This window comes from Hemiscyllium ocellatum, unplaced genomic scaffold (assembly GCF_020745735.1).
Source record: "Hemiscyllium ocellatum isolate sHemOce1 unplaced genomic scaffold, sHemOce1.pat.X.cur. scaffold_127_pat_ctg1, whole genome shotgun sequence".
NCBI classification, from domain to species: Eukaryota; Metazoa; Chordata; class Chondrichthyes; order Orectolobiformes; family Hemiscylliidae; genus Hemiscyllium; species Hemiscyllium ocellatum.
Window position 1 is genome coordinate 1,636,434 of NW_026867726.1, and position 17,150 is coordinate 1,653,583.

General features: G+C 45.0%; 1 long non-coding RNA gene across 1 annotated transcript; it reads left to right on the forward strand.

Moving 5' to 3' along the window:
* Positions 1–462: 462 nt before the first annotated feature.
* Positions 463–12,825, forward strand: LOC132809483 (uncharacterized). The gene is made up of 3 exons (XR_009642351.1): positions 463–491; positions 10,207–10,324; positions 12,615–12,825. It is a non-coding gene; the product is annotated as an uncharacterized LOC132809483 (long non-coding RNA).
* Positions 12,826–17,150: the final 4,325 nt, after the last annotated feature.

Genomic DNA, 17,150 nt, shown 5'->3' on the forward strand with positions numbered 1-17,150 from the left:
GGGAGGAGCTTACTGCCTATCTGGTCAGAATGGTGACCACTTGCCCCTGAAGCTGCATGAGCCTTTCACCACCACCACCCCCCCCCCCCCACCCCGCCCCCGCCATGTGTTATTGATGAGGCACAGCGGCAGCACAGAAGGAAAGAAGAAGCAGCAAATCCTGCTCTCCACATCTCACTAACACTTGGAACATTCTCTCCCATGTGTCAAAGATCTGCCCTGTTCAGTCACATGAAGTCCCAAGATGGAAACTGATAGAAACCCACATACATTTCCCCCTGAACTGACTGCTGACCTCCACAAGGGGTAATGTGTCCAGTCATCCTGGGCCAGGAGGAGGGGATGGTGCGGGTCTCTAACCTGATCTGACAGTGACGGATTTTATAAACTTGTATTACAGGTGGACATTCAGATGGTAACCTCAGTATTTGTAACACCAAACTCTGACAGAATTACTCAATTCATCAGTACCTGGATATTTGCATTTAGTTGTGAGTATTGTGTTCCAGCTCATTCCTATTTGATGCATAAAAGTTCTCCTTTCAATCAAACCATCCTGTCAATAGATCTCCCCCAAGTCTTTCATATATGTCTTGTCAACAGTTTATGAAGAGCTGATGAGTGTAAGGTTGATTATTCTAATGTATAATTTCTGTAAACCCCTCTGTCACAGGGCAGCCACAATTGCCTCTGCTACAAGGAGAACAACCTCAGTTTCCCCAAACCCCTGATTCCCCAATGTCTGTTTGCTCTCTCTAAGGTACACATCAGGATTGTGTTGGAACATTCCCCACTTGCCTGCATCAGTGCAGCCCCCAACAATATTAAAGAAAGTGAACATCCTCCAGGACAAAGCACTGTGCCTGAGTGGTGTCCCATCCCCCACCTTCAGCATTCCCTCTCCCCACCCCCGGGGTACAGTGGCATCACTGTGTAAAAGGGAAAGGCAGCATTGTCCTCCCAGACCATAGGGCTGCTCTCTCATTAGGGAGAAATGTCTGGTGGTGGGTTTAACCTGAAGGTTACCCAGCCCAGGCAAGGGGAGAGGTTAGAAAGGAGAGTCCATCTATTGTAGATGGATATTCTTGATCTGTACCATTAACACCCATGTTCCTGCAACTAAAATCCCCCATGCCTTGAACCATCCTGGTAAATCTCCTGTACCCCCTCTCAGGGATCCTGCCATCCTTCCCAATGTGTGGGCGATCTCTGGTTTGCACAGACCCAGCTGCTCTGTGTTCCTGTGGGTAATGTCATTATAGAACAACAGTTGCACTGAACCTCACTGTCTGTAAGGGTGGGAGACACAAATCCCAAAAACATTTAAGATGTATTTAGTGTGCACTTGTGATGCCATGATAGAGGAGACTTTTCCACAAGTACTGGAAAATAGATCAGGATAGTTCGGTGGTAGTTTCCTTTCTCACAGATGGATCACCAGAGTATTTTTCTGTTCTGTATACAGCTGAGATGTTTATGACAGGAATATGACAGGCTCCATTGGACATCAGGTCAGAAAAGGTGATACTAGAATAGATGACACATGGTTGGTCGATGTTTTTGGGAGGTAAGTGAGACGGAGAGTTTTAAGATGAAATTCAGAAGCTCAGCTCAGGAATCAGAAAGGGCCATCATCAAGTGAGAAATAAAAATTGGGTGTCCTGGAGGCTGGAAATAAAGAAAGGCACATATCGCAAAGTTTTCAGAGAGGGGAGGGGATTAGAGATAGGGAGCATAATAAATCTGGAGGGCATGAAAGTTGGAAAGTATTCTGAGGATGGAGGATGTTACAAAGATAGATATTTATGATAGAAATTTTTGGGGTTTGAGGCTGGAGAGGAATTATTGAGATATGGAAGAGTTGTAAGGCTGGATGAGGTGGCATTGACAGGGAGAGTTCCGAGCACACAGGAATTTACAGAGGTAGGAGCGTAAGAGTCATAAAGTTATACAGCACTGACACAGACCCTGTGGTCCAACCAGTCCGTGTTGACCATAATTTTGATCTGAACTAATCGCATTTGCCTTCACTTGGTCCAAATCCATCCTAGCATTCCCGATCGATATACGGGTCCAAATGTTTTTTCCTCTTTAGAATCCCATTCCCCTACCCTTTTTACTCTACATATACCCCTGACTAATTCACTAAACCCAATCATCCCTGAACACGATGGGCAATTGAGCACGGCCAGTTCACCTACCTTGTATGTCTGTGGCTTGTGGGAAGAAATGGGAGCACCTGGAGGAACACACGCTGACATGGGGAGGAATATCCAAACTCCACATGGACAGCCACCCAATGCAGGAATTGAACCTGTGTCCCTGGTGCTGTGAGGCAGCCCTGCTAGCCATTGAGCCACTGTGCTACCCTGAAATTGTAATTGCATTCACAGCTTCCACATCCTCTGCAAGTATATTCCACACGTGAACCACTCTCTATGCAAAAACAAAAAAATAAAATCCCAAACGTCGTTTTAAAGCTTTCCTCCTCTCACTTTAAAATGTATATACCCAGTCTTGAATCGCACCCCGTCCTGGAAAGGGCACCTGTTGTTTACATTACTGATAGTCTTCAGCATTTTCTAAATCTCTAATAAGGTCACCCCTCAGCCTCCTACGCTCCAGTGAAAGAAGTCCCAGTCTATCCAACGCTGCTTAAAATTTAAACCATCCATTCCCATTAACCTATTGGTAAAACTCTTCTGAACTCGCTCCAGTTTAATAATATCCTTCCCATGACAGCACAACCAGAACTGGGCACAGTATTCCAGAAGAGGCCTCCCCAACATCCTGTACAACCTCAACATCCCGTCCCAACTCCTCTCCTCTGAGGTCTGAGCAATGAAGATAAATGTGCTAAACACCTTTTTAACCACCCTGTCTACATGTGACACATATATCAAAAATCTGAACACCGAGGTCTCTTTATTCTATACCACTTCTCATGGCCTGACTTTTAATGAGTGTAACTCATGCCTTTTTTTTAAAATCAAGATGTACCATTTTGTATTTATTCCAATCCAAAACATCCTTCGAGTATAAAGGCAGTAGGAGTATACTGAAGAGGGAAATCAGGAGGGCAAAAAGGGGACAGGATACAGCTTTGGCAAATGGGGTTAAGGATGGGGTTGGAGGGAGAGAGACAAAACCAGTATTTGGCATCATTGTTTACTGTGGAGAAGGACATGGGAGTTATGGAATGTCGGGAAATAGATGGTGACATCATCTTGACAAATGTCCATATTACACAGAAGGTGGTACTGGATACCTTGAAACGCATAAAGGTGGATAAATCCCCAGGATCTGATCAGGTGTACCCTAAAATTCTGTAGGAAGCCAGGGAAGAGATTGCTGAGCCCCTTGCTGAGAGTTTTGTATTATTGATAGTCACAGCTGAGGAGCCAGGAGACTGGGGTTGGTTAATGTGGTGCTACTGTTTACGGAAGGCGGTTTGGACAAGCCCGGGAACTACAGACGCGTGAACCTGACGTCGGTGCTAGACAAGTTGTTAGAGGGTACCCTGAGGGACAGGATTTACATGTATTTAGAAAAGCAAGGACAGATCAAGATTGATGAAATTGATGTGCTGGAAATTGTGGAAAACATTAAGCTTGATAAGTCCCCGTGGCCAGACCAGATTTATCCTCGGCTGCTCCAGGAAGCGAGAAAGGAGGTTGCTAAGCTGCTGGCGAGGATATTTGCCGCCTCACTCTACAGGAGTCGTCCCAGAGAATTAGAAGGAGGCGAATGTTGTTCCTCTTTTCAAGAAGGGAAATAGGGAAATCGGTGGCAATTACAGACCAGTCCGTCTTACATCTGTTGTCAGCAAAGTTGTGGAAATAATTCTGAGGGATAGAATTTATGACAATTTGTCAAAGCATAGTGTGATTATTGAGTTCTTTGAGGACGTGTCAAGACAGGTCAACGACTGCAGAACAGTGGATCTGTTATAAATGGATTTCAGCAAGGCTTTTGTTCGGTTTCCCAATGGTAGGCTTATCCATAAAGTCAGGAAGTATGGGACACAGGGAGATTTGGGTATCCGGATTCAGAATTGGCTGGCTGACAGAAGGCAGAGAGTGGTTGTAGATGGAAAGTATTCTGTCTGGAGGACAGTGTTGAGTGGGGTCCCGCAGAGCTCCGTTCTTGGGTGTCTGTAGGATTTATAAATGACTTGGATGAGGAGGTTGATGGTTAGCTTAGTAAATTTGCCGATGACACAAAGATTGGAAGTGTCGCCGATAATATAGAGGGCTACTGCAGGCTGCAGCGTAACATAGACAGAATGCAGAGCTGGGCTGAGAAATGGCTGGATAAATGCGAACTTGAATGTTGAGTATAGGATTAAAGACATGTTCCTTGGCAGTGTGGAGGAACAGAGGGATCTGGGTGTGCAAGTACATAAATCCCTCAAAGTTGCCAACCAAGTGGATAGGGTTGTTAACAAAGCAAATTTTTTTTGGCTTTCATTAACAGGGAGATAGAGTTTAAGAGCCGTGAGGTTTTGCTACAGCTCTACAAGTCCCAGGTGAGACCACACTTGGAAGTTTGTGTCCAGTCCTGGTCTCAATACTACAGGAAATGTACAGAGGCTTTGGAGAGGGTGCAAACAAGGTTTACCGGCATGCTTCCTGGACTGGAAGGCTTCCTGTATGAAGAAAGTTTGAATAAGCTCGGACTTTTCTCTCTGGAGAAAAAGAGGAAGAGAGGAGACCTGAGAGGTGTACAGAGACTTTTCCCCAGGGCAGGATTAACTTGTTTGAGAAGTCATACTATGAAGATATTAGGAGGAAGGTATAAAGGACGCGTCCGAAGTAAGTTTTTTACACAGAGTTGTGAATGCTTGGAATGCGTTACCAGTGGTGGTGGTGGAAGCGAAATCATTGGGGACATTTATGCGACTGCAGGACGTGCACATAGATAGCAGTGAGTTGAGGGGTGTGTAGGTTAAGTTACTATGTTTTACATTAGGATTAACTCTCGGTATAACATCGTGGATGTAAGGGCCTGTTCTGTGCTGTACTTGTCTATATTCTATGATTTGGGAGAGTCGGCATGGCTTTGTGTGTGGGAAATCATGTGTCTCGTACTTGATTGAGCTGTTTTTGAAGAATTAACTCAGAGGATTGATGAGGGCAGAGTGGTAGATGTGATCTCTATGGACTTCAGTAAGGCGTTTGGTAAGGTTCCCCATGGGAGACTGGTTAGCAAGATGAGATCTCACAGAATACCGGGAGAACTAGCCATTTGGATACAGAACTGGCTCAAAGTTAGAAGATAGAGGGTGGTGGAGGTAGATTGTTTTTTGGACTGGAGGCCTGTGATCAGTGTAGTGCCACAAGGATCGGTGCTGGGCCCTCTGCTTTTTGTCATTTATAACAATGATTTGGATGTGAACATATGAGATATAGTTAGTAAGTTAGCATTTGAAACTAAAATTGAATGCATAGCAGACAATGTAGTATGTTACCTCGGATTACAATGGGATCTTGATCAGATGGGCAAATGGGCTGAGGAGTGGCAGATGGAGTTTAATTTAGATAAATGTGAGGTGCTGCATTTTGGAAAAGCAAAGCTTAGAAGGACTGATACACATAATGGTCAGGTCCTGGGGAGTGTTGCTGAACAAAGAGACCTCGCAGTGCAGATTCATAATTCCTCGAAAGTAGAGGTGCAGGTAGATCGTGCACTTGAAGAAGTGTTGAGATGGACACACCAAGCACTACTGATGCTGCCTGGCCTGAACACAATGACCAGGATGGATAAGATGTGGGCATTGCTGGAAGTCAGAGTGTACACAATGTGGACCTGGGGAAGTGCAGCAGGTCAGGCAGTATCAGAGGAGCAGGAAAGTTGATGTTTTGGGTCGGGACTCTGTCAGTCCTGATGAATAGTCCTGACCCAGAACGTCTGCTTTCCATCCCCATTGTATTCATGCTGGTCATCCAGCACCTATTTATTCTGGTCCCACGTTCTGGCACTCAGCGTGTAATCGATATTGTAATGCTTGGTGTGATCATCTCAACACTACTTCCAGGCTGCAATGTTTCCTGCATCTGTCACCATTTCAGATGCTGCCTGACCCGCTGAGGATCTCCAGCACTTTTTGTTTTTATTGTGAATTTCCACCATTTTGCTGAGGCACTTCGAGTCAGAGAGTTATCCAACACGGAAACAGGCCCTTCAGTCCAACTCGTCCATGTCGACCAGATATCCTAACCTGATCCAGCTCCATTTGGGAGAGTTGGCCTATATCACACGTGAATACTTTCTATTCATGTTCCCCTCCAGACACCTTTTAAATTTAATTTGGCCTGTGTTCATCATTCCTATAGCATCTCATTCCATACGCTCACCAAACTCTGAGTGAACCGTTTGGCCCTCAGGTCCATTTGAAACCTTTCCCCTCTCACCTAAAACCCAACGCCCTGTAGTTTTGAACTCCCCGACACTGGGTGGAAACAAAGACCTTGGCTATTCACCCTGTCTGTGCTTCTCCGTAAGGTAACCCGTCAGTCTCTGACGCTCTGGGGAAAAAGCCCCAGCTTATTCAGCCTTTCCCTTTAACTCCTCAGTCCTAACAATAGCCTTGCAGATATTTTCTGAAACTCTCCTCAAGTTTTGTAAAACAGAGTCACAGAGATGTACAGAATGGAAACAAACCCTCTGTCCTAATCGTCCATGCCAACCAGCTCATTTATGCATGTAGCAAGCAAGTTGTCCCTACGGTCCCCTTGAAGTCTTTCCCCTCTCACTTTAAACCTATGCCCTCTGCTTTTGGACTCCCCTATCCTGGGAATAAAGAAACTGACTAGTCACCATGTTGTTGCTCCTCACAACTATATGAAGTTGTATAAAGCCATCCCACTGCATCTCCTGCTCCAGGGAAAATAGTCTCAGCCCCTCCCTATGGTTCAAATGTTCCAATACTGGGAACACCCTTGTAAATCTTTGATCAACTTGTTCAGGTTTCCCAACATCTTTCCTGTAGCAGTGAGACCAGAATGGAAAGCAGTCTGGGGATTCCAAAAGTGGCCGAGCTAATATACTGTCCAACCGAACCATGATCTCCCAACTCCTATACTCAATGCACTGCCCAATAACAGCTAGCATACCAAACACCACCTTCACCGACCTGTCTACCTTCGACCCCACTTTCAAGGAATTATCAACCCACTCTGCACAGTGCTTTTGTTCTGGTACACTTCCCAGGAACTTGTTATTATGAGGTTGACTCCTATTGTTGTAACATTTTTTTCCAAAATCAGGGAGATTAGAATTGAATGTAGTATCCTAAAGCTGGCCTCACCAATACCCAGTACAGACACAACTGTAGCTAATTCCTATACTTAGTGACTAAATCCCTACAGTGTGGAAGCAGGCCATTCGGCCCATGACACTATGCCAACCATCTGAACTTGTGTATTTCCCCTATCCATGCCCCTCGTGATTTTGCAAACCTCGATTTTGCAAGCCTCTGACGCTCCAGGGAACACAGCCTATTTAACTTCTCCTGGTATCTCAAATCCTCCAGTCCTGGCAACATCCTTGAAATTCTTTTCTGACCCCTTTCAAGTTTCACAATATTGTTTTGATAGGAAGGCAACCAGAATTGTATGGATTATTCCAACAGTGGCCTAAGCAATGTCCCGTGCAGCCGCAATATGATCTCCTAACTCCTGTACTCAATGCTTTGACCAATAAAGGAAATCATACCAAATGCTGCCTTCACTATTCTATCTACCTGCGACTCCACTTTCAAGAAGCGATGAATCTGCACTCGGAGGTGTCTTTGTTCAGCAATGCCCCTGAGGACCTTATCATTAAGTGGATAAGTCCCTACTGTAGCACCTCACATTTTTCTAAATTAAACTCCATCTGCCACTCCTCAGCCCATCCGCCCATCTGATCAAGTTCCCATTGTACTCTGAGGTAATCTTTTTCACTGTCCACTATACCTCCAATGTTGGTGTCATCTGCAAACTTACTAACCATACCTCCTATGTTAGCATTCCAGTCATTTATATAAATGACGAAAAGTAGTGGATCAAACAACGATCGTTGTGACACTCCATTGGTCACAGGCCTCAAGTCTGCAAAGCAGCCCTCCACCACTCTGTCTTCTACCTTTGAGTCAGTTCTGTATCAAATTGGCTGGTTTCCTCTGTATTCCATGAGACCTAACCTTGCTAACCAGTCTCCCCTGAGGAGCCTTGCGGAACACCTTACTGAAGTCCACGTAGATCATGTCCATCGCTCTGCCCTCATCAATCCTTTGTTACTTCTTCAAAAGACATTCTTCCCTTTGGAAAACGTAACAGTTACAGCACCAGAATAATCAGCCCACCGTGTCTGTGTGGATCATGATGCCATTCCAAACTAATTCCATCTGCCTGTACATGATCCATATCCCTGCCACCCCATGCCTGCTTATGTCTGCCCAAACGCCTCAAAAACGTTGTGATTGTTTCTGCTTTTACCATCTCCCAGGAGAGTACATTCTAGTCAACTACCACCTTCTGCTTAAGAAACTTGCCTGACAGATCTCCCTTTAAACCTGCACAGATATTGTTGGAAATGCCCATCAGGTCATGCAGCATCTGTGAAGAAAAATCAGTTAATGTTTCGTGGCTGGTCCCCCTTCCTCAGAAACATTAACACTAATTTCTCTTCACAGATGCTGCTGGACCTGCTGAGCTGTTTCAGAAGCTTCTGTTTCTCTTTCTGGTTTACAGCATCTGCAGTTGTTTTGGTTTTCATTTCCTTTAAACGGCCTCCTCTCCTCTTAAATGTGTGGCTCTAGAATTTGTCACTTCCACCTTGGAGAAAAGATTCACGTTATTCACTCTGTCTGTGCCTCTCGGGTTACCCTGCAGCTACTGACTTGCCAAAGACAAAAGTTTTTCCAGCCTCTCCCAACCCAGACAACATTCTGGTAAACCTGTTTTCACCCTCTCCAAAGCCTCCAAATCCCCTTGAAGTCTTTCCCCTCTCATGTTAAACCTATGCTCTCTACTTTTAGATTCCCATACCCTGGGGTAAAAAAAGAAACCATGACTAGTCACCCTATCATTGCTCCTCATAATTTTATAAAATTCCACAATGCCACCTCAAGCGTCCAGTGATCCAGGGAAAATAGCCTCAGCCTATTCAGCCTCTCCCTATGGTTCTAATTTTCCAATCCTGGCAAGACCCTTGTAAATCTTTTCTGAATTCTTTCAAGTTTCCCAACATCCATCCTATAGCAGGGAGACTGGAATTGAAAGCAGTATGGAAATTCCAAAAGTGGCCGAGCCAATAAACTGTACAACCGAAACATGATCTCCCAACTCCTATCCTCAATGTACTGTACAGCCACATTATGACCTCCCAACCCCTATACTAAACACTCTGACCAATAAAGGCAAGCAGACCAACTGCCACCTTCACTATCTTATCTACCTGCGACTTTACTTTCAAGGAACTATGAAGCTGCATAACAAGGTCTCTTTGTTTAGCAGCACTCCCCAGGAACTTACTATTAACTGTACGCATCCTGCTAAGGTTTGCTTTTCCAAAATGCAGCACCTCGCATGTTTTTCTAAATTGAACTCCTCAGCCCATTTGCCCATGTGATCCAGATGCCTTGTACTCTGAGGTAATCTAATTCACTGGGGGAGGATTTTGCAGAAAGTTACCAGAACACATTTTATGAAAATTCAGGATTGTTATGGAAAGGGACAAGGATGGGCCTGCAATCAGAGTTCTAACTTGCTTCATTTCAGTTCAACCAGATATGATTTTGCCAGTGTGCAGGATGCAGTGTGTGCAGGATGGTTCTCATCAGCGGGTGGAGGTGGGGAATATAAATGAGAGGTTCCAGATTGATTTTTCCCCAATGTGATTCCGAACAGGACGGAAACCCGAGGACCTGGGGGGAGGATTCATCAACACCCGGGAGGCTCTGAGTCAGAATCATTGATTTGGTTCTTAGTCTGCAGACAAGAGCTAGGTAACTGAATTCAAGGAGAGGAGAGAGATTGTGAAAACTGGGTGTGGAGGGAAGGACTAAGGAGATTGGTTTGGTCTTCAGTTAACAAGAGAGAGAAATTGTGAGACTGAGATTTAAAGCTTTGGGGGGAACAAGGAAACTACAATTTAATACTATAATTGTCTTATAAAGTTCCATCCTGTATTAACAGTGATGAGTTGTTTTCTCTGTTGTAGGGTACTGAAAGGGTGGATTTGTGGATGAAAAATTCAAATTGAGCTTCATGTTCAGACCTGATGGTTACTGGATCCGTGCCGATCTGAATATCATTGGCCTTTTCATCTGGAAGGAAAGGTGTGTATTCTGTCCGTGGGCGAATATTTCAAATCTCAGTGCGTCTGGAAAAATTACTGCGACACAGCCAAGTCCATGTTAGCAAAGTTTGTAGCTTTGAATGGAGGCTGTTTATCAGGATTACCTCCATGGCAACGGCAGTTTAAAAAGTCTCGTTCAATTCAGCACATTGTTTTAACATCGCACCCCTCCCCCACCCCCCCGTGGCTCACTTCAGTACCTGACAGGCGCTTCAGTTTCAGTGGGATTGTCTGTCAGGATTCTGATGTGGAGGAGACGGTGTTGGAGTGGGGTGGACAAAGTTATAAATCTCTCAACACCAGATTATAGTCCAACAGGTTTTATTTGGAAGCACTAGCTTTCCGAGCACGGTGTAATTTTTAACTTTATCAGGTCCATCCCTATGATGAGAGACTTCTTCAGTTAAGTACTTCAATAAATACTGAGGCCACATATTCCCCTCTAGCAGTATCAACTGCTATTCTGGCCCTCGGGTTAGCTACTCGTCACTTTTTATCCCCAATCCCATCTAGCTTTCTGTTGATCGTTAAAGTTTTTCTAATCTCCTAGTTTCTCGCTGATCATTGCCAATTTGTGTGCCTTCTATTACAATTTGATAGACTCCCTTATTTCCTGAGCCACTCATGGCAGATTACTCCTTTATCTACAGTCCTTCTTTTTCACTGATATATACTTTTGCTCAGCACTTTGAAACATTGCTTTGATATTTCCCCACTGGCCGTCAACTGCCCCATCGTAAACTCTTTGCTTCCAGTCTACATTAGCCAACTCCTGTCTCATCCTATTGTAGTCTCCTTTGTTTAAGCACTGGATCTTGGGACTGGATTTAATCTTCCCGCTTTCCATCTGTATTCTAAACTCATCCAGACTTATCACTAGTCCTTTATCAGATTACAAGGTGAGGGGACGTTTCCTGGGTGTTTTGGTTTTCATTATCAGAGATCTTAACTTTGTAATAAAGTACAGGATGGATATTCACAACAGAGTATTCTGTACGGTGTGAATATACTACACAATCTAAAACCATAAATCACTGTCTCCCCTGAGTTTAAAATTGTAAAATCATTATCTCCTCCATGCTTCCTCACTATCTAAGTTTGGAACACTAATCCACCTGATTATCCTGCATTTTCCAAAAATCTCCTTGGGTGAATGTGGTGATTTTTGGATTCAGTTTCCCAGTTATTAACGTAAGATGAGCACTGGGCACAGGAGAGGCAGTGTAGCCTTTCGATGATGATTGAGTTAGTTTGGCCAATTCACCTAACCTGCACATATTTGGACTGTTGGAGGAAACTGGAGCACCCAGAGGAAACCCACGCAGACATGGGGAGAACGTGTAAACTCCACACAGTCACCTAAGGCTGGAATCAAACCCGGGTCCCTGACGCTGTGAGGCAGTGGTGCTCGCCACTGAGCCAGCTCTGCTTAAAATCTGCTCCCCTTTATTAAACTCCCCACCCCGCAATTGGCTGAATCTGTGTTCTTTACATCAGAAATCAGGCTGTGGAAACAGGTGTCTCAGTAAAACCCAGGGACAGCCCATATGTTCTGTGTGTCTGAATGGGGATCCTATACCCAACACCCTCCACCCCACACTTTTCATTCACTTTCCAGAGGCAGGGCTCCAGTAGCTTTATGGGGACTACAACTACCACAATCCCTGAGACGGGGACCACACGTGTGTGCGGAAACCTGGCATTGTAAATGTACAGAATGTGGGCCGATTTTGGAGCATGTGCTTTGGGTTAACTAGCGGAAAGTAGTTCACACTGTGATTGGCTGGAGGACGAACATATCGGTTGGGGGGCGGGAGGTCAAAGTGTCACCACACCTACGTGGGGCCAAAGGCCATCCCCAACTCGTCATAACACTGGGCATCGACCAATGGGAAACAAAGAAGGATCTGACCCATTCTCCCAGACTGAAGGTTCCTCTTCTCTCCAGGATCTGCCACCTCCCTTTCTGTTTCCTTTTGTTTCATTCTGCTGTTACATTATTGACTTGCAGCAGCTGAAGGGAAAGGAAGTGAACCCAGAAAGGGTGCAGAGTCTAACCAGGGATGGGAAGTGGTGGCATGGATCTGTTTATCAGTAACTCCATGAGAATGGGGAGGGTGTACATTAGGGGGTAGCAGAGTCAGAATGGGGGGAGAGAGTAAGTGGGCTGGAGGGTTACAGCTTTGGGGGAAGAAATTGGAAAAATATATTCCAGAGAAACTAGAATTGTCTGTTCTGAATTTCTAATCTGTACATATTCCTTTATACAGGGTGCTAGATGGTGAAGGTTTGCAGCCTGAAATCTCAAACTCGTGCAGATTGTGATTAAGTTAACCAGCATTTGAAGAACCAAAGGTAGAGAATCACTCGGTCAAAATCCTGCAACACTCTCCCACACAGCATTGTCGGTCTATCTGCGCCAAATGGACTGTGAATGGTACAAGACAGCAGCTCACGAACATCTTCTCAAGAGTAACTAGAGATGGGGAATAAATGCTGGCTGAGCCAGTGATGCCCATATCCTGGAAATGGGTTCTATCTCTAGTTGCTGAAACCCAGTTGATGTTACTGCAGGATGATGAGGGACGCTGAGTACATCCTCCAGGAGGCAGCACCATCACATTACTCCTGCCTACACCCACACAGTAACACCGCAACGCCACTGGAACAAAAGGCAGTGAAACCAAAGGAGGACTTAGATATAGTTCTTCGAGGTAAAGTCATGAAAGGGGATTGGAGCACAGCAGGAACAGGAGACTGAGCTGGATGGTCAGCTGTTTCCCATTGAATGGTGGAGCAGGATTGAAAGGCTGAATGGTCTCCTCCTGCTGCTATCTCCCAGGTATGTATATAGTCATGGAGCCCGGGTAGGAAGGAGTGGGCAGGGATTCTCCAGGAGATTGCACTTCCACAACAGGTTTCAGTGAGGGATGGTTTTATGGATTTTATTTAACATTTATCTGTAACACAAGGTTTGTAAATTTTTGTTTTAAAATATTGTAAAAGTTTCTTGCACAGCAAATAAAATTAAAGAAAATAAATTAAACTGTCTGAATATAACAGTTTTAAAACTTTCAACCTCTGTAATAGAAAATGCTGTCTATTCCCGGACACCATCACTTTCCATCTACTCAAACTCCAGGGAAATATTCCCTCCCTATCTGAACCTTTGGTTTGATTTAACTGCTTTTCAGTTCTCGTTCTGTGAGCTGTGAAGCGTTCTTTTTCCCCATTTCTCCGACCCAGAAATGTGATCACAGCAACCTTCCCACCATCAAAATCATCATTACGCCATTTTGCTTTTGGTTAACATATAATAACCAGCAGTGCAATAGTGAGGACTGCAGATGCTGGAAACCAGAGCCTAGATTAGAGTGGTGCTGGAAAAGGGCTTTTGCCACAATGTTGATTTTCCTTCTGACCTGCTGTGACTTTCCAGCACCTCTCTAATCGAGACATATAATCACCCGCAGTAAACCATTTGTGTAACCAATTGAATATTTCCAAACAAAGCCCATTACGAGCCAAGCAAACCATTACAAGTGACAGAGTGGGAAGGGACTAAATCAAAGTAGAGTTGTGGGGAGGTGGGCAGCGGTGGAGATAAAGCATTATATCCCCTGCGGAACCCACCTCTATCTAAAGGCATCAAGAGCATTGATACACACCACATGCTCCTTCTCCAAGGACACCCGGCTGTGTAGCCTTTATCCTCAATCATAGAATAGAATCCCGACAGTGTGGAAGGAGAGCATTGGCCCATCAAACCCCACCGACCATCCGAAGAACATCCGACCCAGTGCACTCCATCCCTGTAATACTGCATTTCCCATGGCTGGTCCACCTAGTCTGCACAATCCTGGATACTGTGGACAAGGTAGCACGACTGATCCACCTAACCTGCACATCTTTGGACTGTGGGAGGAAACCAGAGCACCTGGAAGGGACCCACACTATCATGGGGAGAATGTGGGAAATCCACATTGACCAAGGCTGGACTCCAACCTTGTACCTGGTGCTGTGAAGCAGGAGTGCTATTATCACAATTTAAATCAAAACAAATGATCCCTGCTCATTGTCCCATTGCTGTTTGTAGAGACATCCTGCCCAGAGAGACATCCTGAGGTTTAGAAAGTGGCAATGTAACTTCAGTCAACTCCAGCCCAGTTAATGTGGTTAACAACAACAACATCAATACTCCAACAGTGTCATCATGTACAAGGGCCACTCCTGACTCTGATGGACAGTAACATCAGAATCAGAGTCCTGCAGTCCACACGGAGCAGGTGGATGACCACTTCCCTGTGAGCGCTCACTGGGCTCTCAATCATGTTGAAGACGCAGCAAATCCCTTGTCACACAGAGGGGTGAACAGCTCCGACCCAGTGTGGTCCCAGTGGGCAGGATGGATCACGGAATCATTTCTCTCACACAGCATCTGAATGGCCTCTCCCCTGTGTGGGCTCATTGGGGACTCCGCAGGTGCTGCATTTGAGTGAATCTCCCCCCACACTGGGAACAAGTGAATGACCTTTCCCCAGAGTGAGCTCGCTGGTGTTTCAGCAGGTCAGAGGACTGAGTGAATCCTCTGATTGAGCAGGTGAATGGCCTCTCCATGGGGGGAATGCACTGATGTCTCCGCTGGTGAGAGATTTGAATGAATCCTTTCTCACACATGGAGCAGGTGAAGGGTTTAAACCCACTGTGCCATCTCTGGTACCTCAGCAGATTGTAAGATCGAGTAAATCCCTTCCCATACATGGGGCAGGTGAGCGGCCTCTCCGCAGTGTGACTGTGTCGGTGAGTGTCCCACTGGGAGGGGTAAGTGAATTCCTTATTCTGATTGAGCCCGTCCTCCTGTTTCTCTCAGTTGTTATTGACAATCTCATTCCCCCCGCACCAGAACCTGTTCCAGAGAGGGTTCCAGAACAGGCAGAATGGTCAGCTGCAGCTGGTCACCTGACTGGTCACTGGTCCTGAAAGGTTCACTCTCCACAGATGCTGCCAGACCTTCTGAATGTTTCCAGCAATTTCTGCTTTTATTTCTGATTTCCCAGCATTTTCAGATGATTACTTTTCCAATGCTCATCTTGTCTGTTGCAGAGGAGTTTATTGATGAAATTAAAGGGTTTCAAAAATTGTACGTTAGGTCACACATCAGCTATTATCATCATGAGTGGCACAGCAAAGTCGAGGGGCTGAATGGCCTCCTCCTGTTCCAATGAAAGTTGTCCACCGGCAGCTTGTGGTAACATTTCCCCTCACTGCTCACTTCATCTCCATCTCTAACACACTGTTACTGACTGAACAACCCTCTTGTGTTTGAACTAAACCTGCTCATGTTCAGTGGCTGTATCCGCTGGGATCCACAATCACCGTTTATTTCCTCCTTCCTCTTTCATTCTGTCGATTGAACTCTCGGTTTCAATCCAATCTCCGGTCAAGCTCTTCAACGTGTCCATGTGGGTGGACTAGAGGCAGCTGGGATTTAATGAAGGGAAGTGGGGATTAGGCGGAAGCATGAAGAGCGGTGATAACAAAGACAGTTCTCATTGTAAGGGCAGAGTTTCTCCCTGACCCAGTGAGTGGTGAGGCATCTGAGTTTGTGGGGGGAGACAGATTCAATCAAGGATTTGGTAAGACACTCAGACATTGACCTGTCCATCTCATTGTTAACTCAGACAGATAGTAAGCAAGATGCACATTTCGATAGCACCTTTGATGATCTGGGGCAATGAAACATGCTTCCAACCCAATGATTTCAATCTCAAATCTCTGAAAACACAGACACAAAGCTTCCTACTTGTATCAGGCTGTCTTTGAGCCTCCTCTTTCCTTGAGGAAAGCGTTTTGAGCTGTTCAGCCTTTCCTGGTGATTATAGCCACTATGTTCCTGTCAGATTTGTGACTGAACATTTTATTTTCCTCTTCCTTGTGAGTGATGAAAGTAGCAAAAACAGTTCCTGACCTGTGAGGGGTTCGGTTGGAGTGTATATATTTGCAAATTCATTCCCACCCTCACATTCAGTGTGAAATTGATGTAAAACTGAAGGGAAGGAGTGAGTGAGCACCCACAGAACCATAAAGGAAGCATATGTATCTGAGTTGAATGAACCTACTCTAAGATCAAACTAACCAACACGCCCTTCATTTACTATCAGCCATGTGCCTATCCAAGAGTCGCTCAGAGTCACTGATGGATCTGAATCTACTACCACCACTGGCAGGGCATTCCATGCACCCACCACTATCTATAAAGAAACTATCTCTGACATCACTGTTAAAAATGTGAATTTTGCTCATTTGAATGATCTTTGTAATCACAGCCTTATAAATTGAGAAAAACCTAATTACTTTTCCCTGCAACAATTCCAGTTTATTTTTGCAGATAGCACAGTAAAATACCAAGATGAAATTTATCATTATTCTTAAGTATGCTAATAGAATTTTGAAAATCTATATGTTGCTAATATATAATAATTATTCATTTCATTCCATAGAATATAGAACAGGACAGAACAGGACAGTCCCTTTGGCCACGATGTTGTTCCAACCTTTTCTCCTACTCTAAGATCAAACAAACCAACATGCCCTTCATTTACCAACATCCATGTGCCTATCCAAGGGTCGCTGATGGGTCTGAATCTACTGTCACCACTGGCAGTGCATTCCACTCACCCACCACTATCTATGAAGAATCTATCTCTGACATCTCCCCACAACTTCCCCCATTCACCTTAAAATTATGCCACTTTGTGGGGAAAACTCTTTCATTACCCATTCTATCTATGTCTCTCATCATCTTA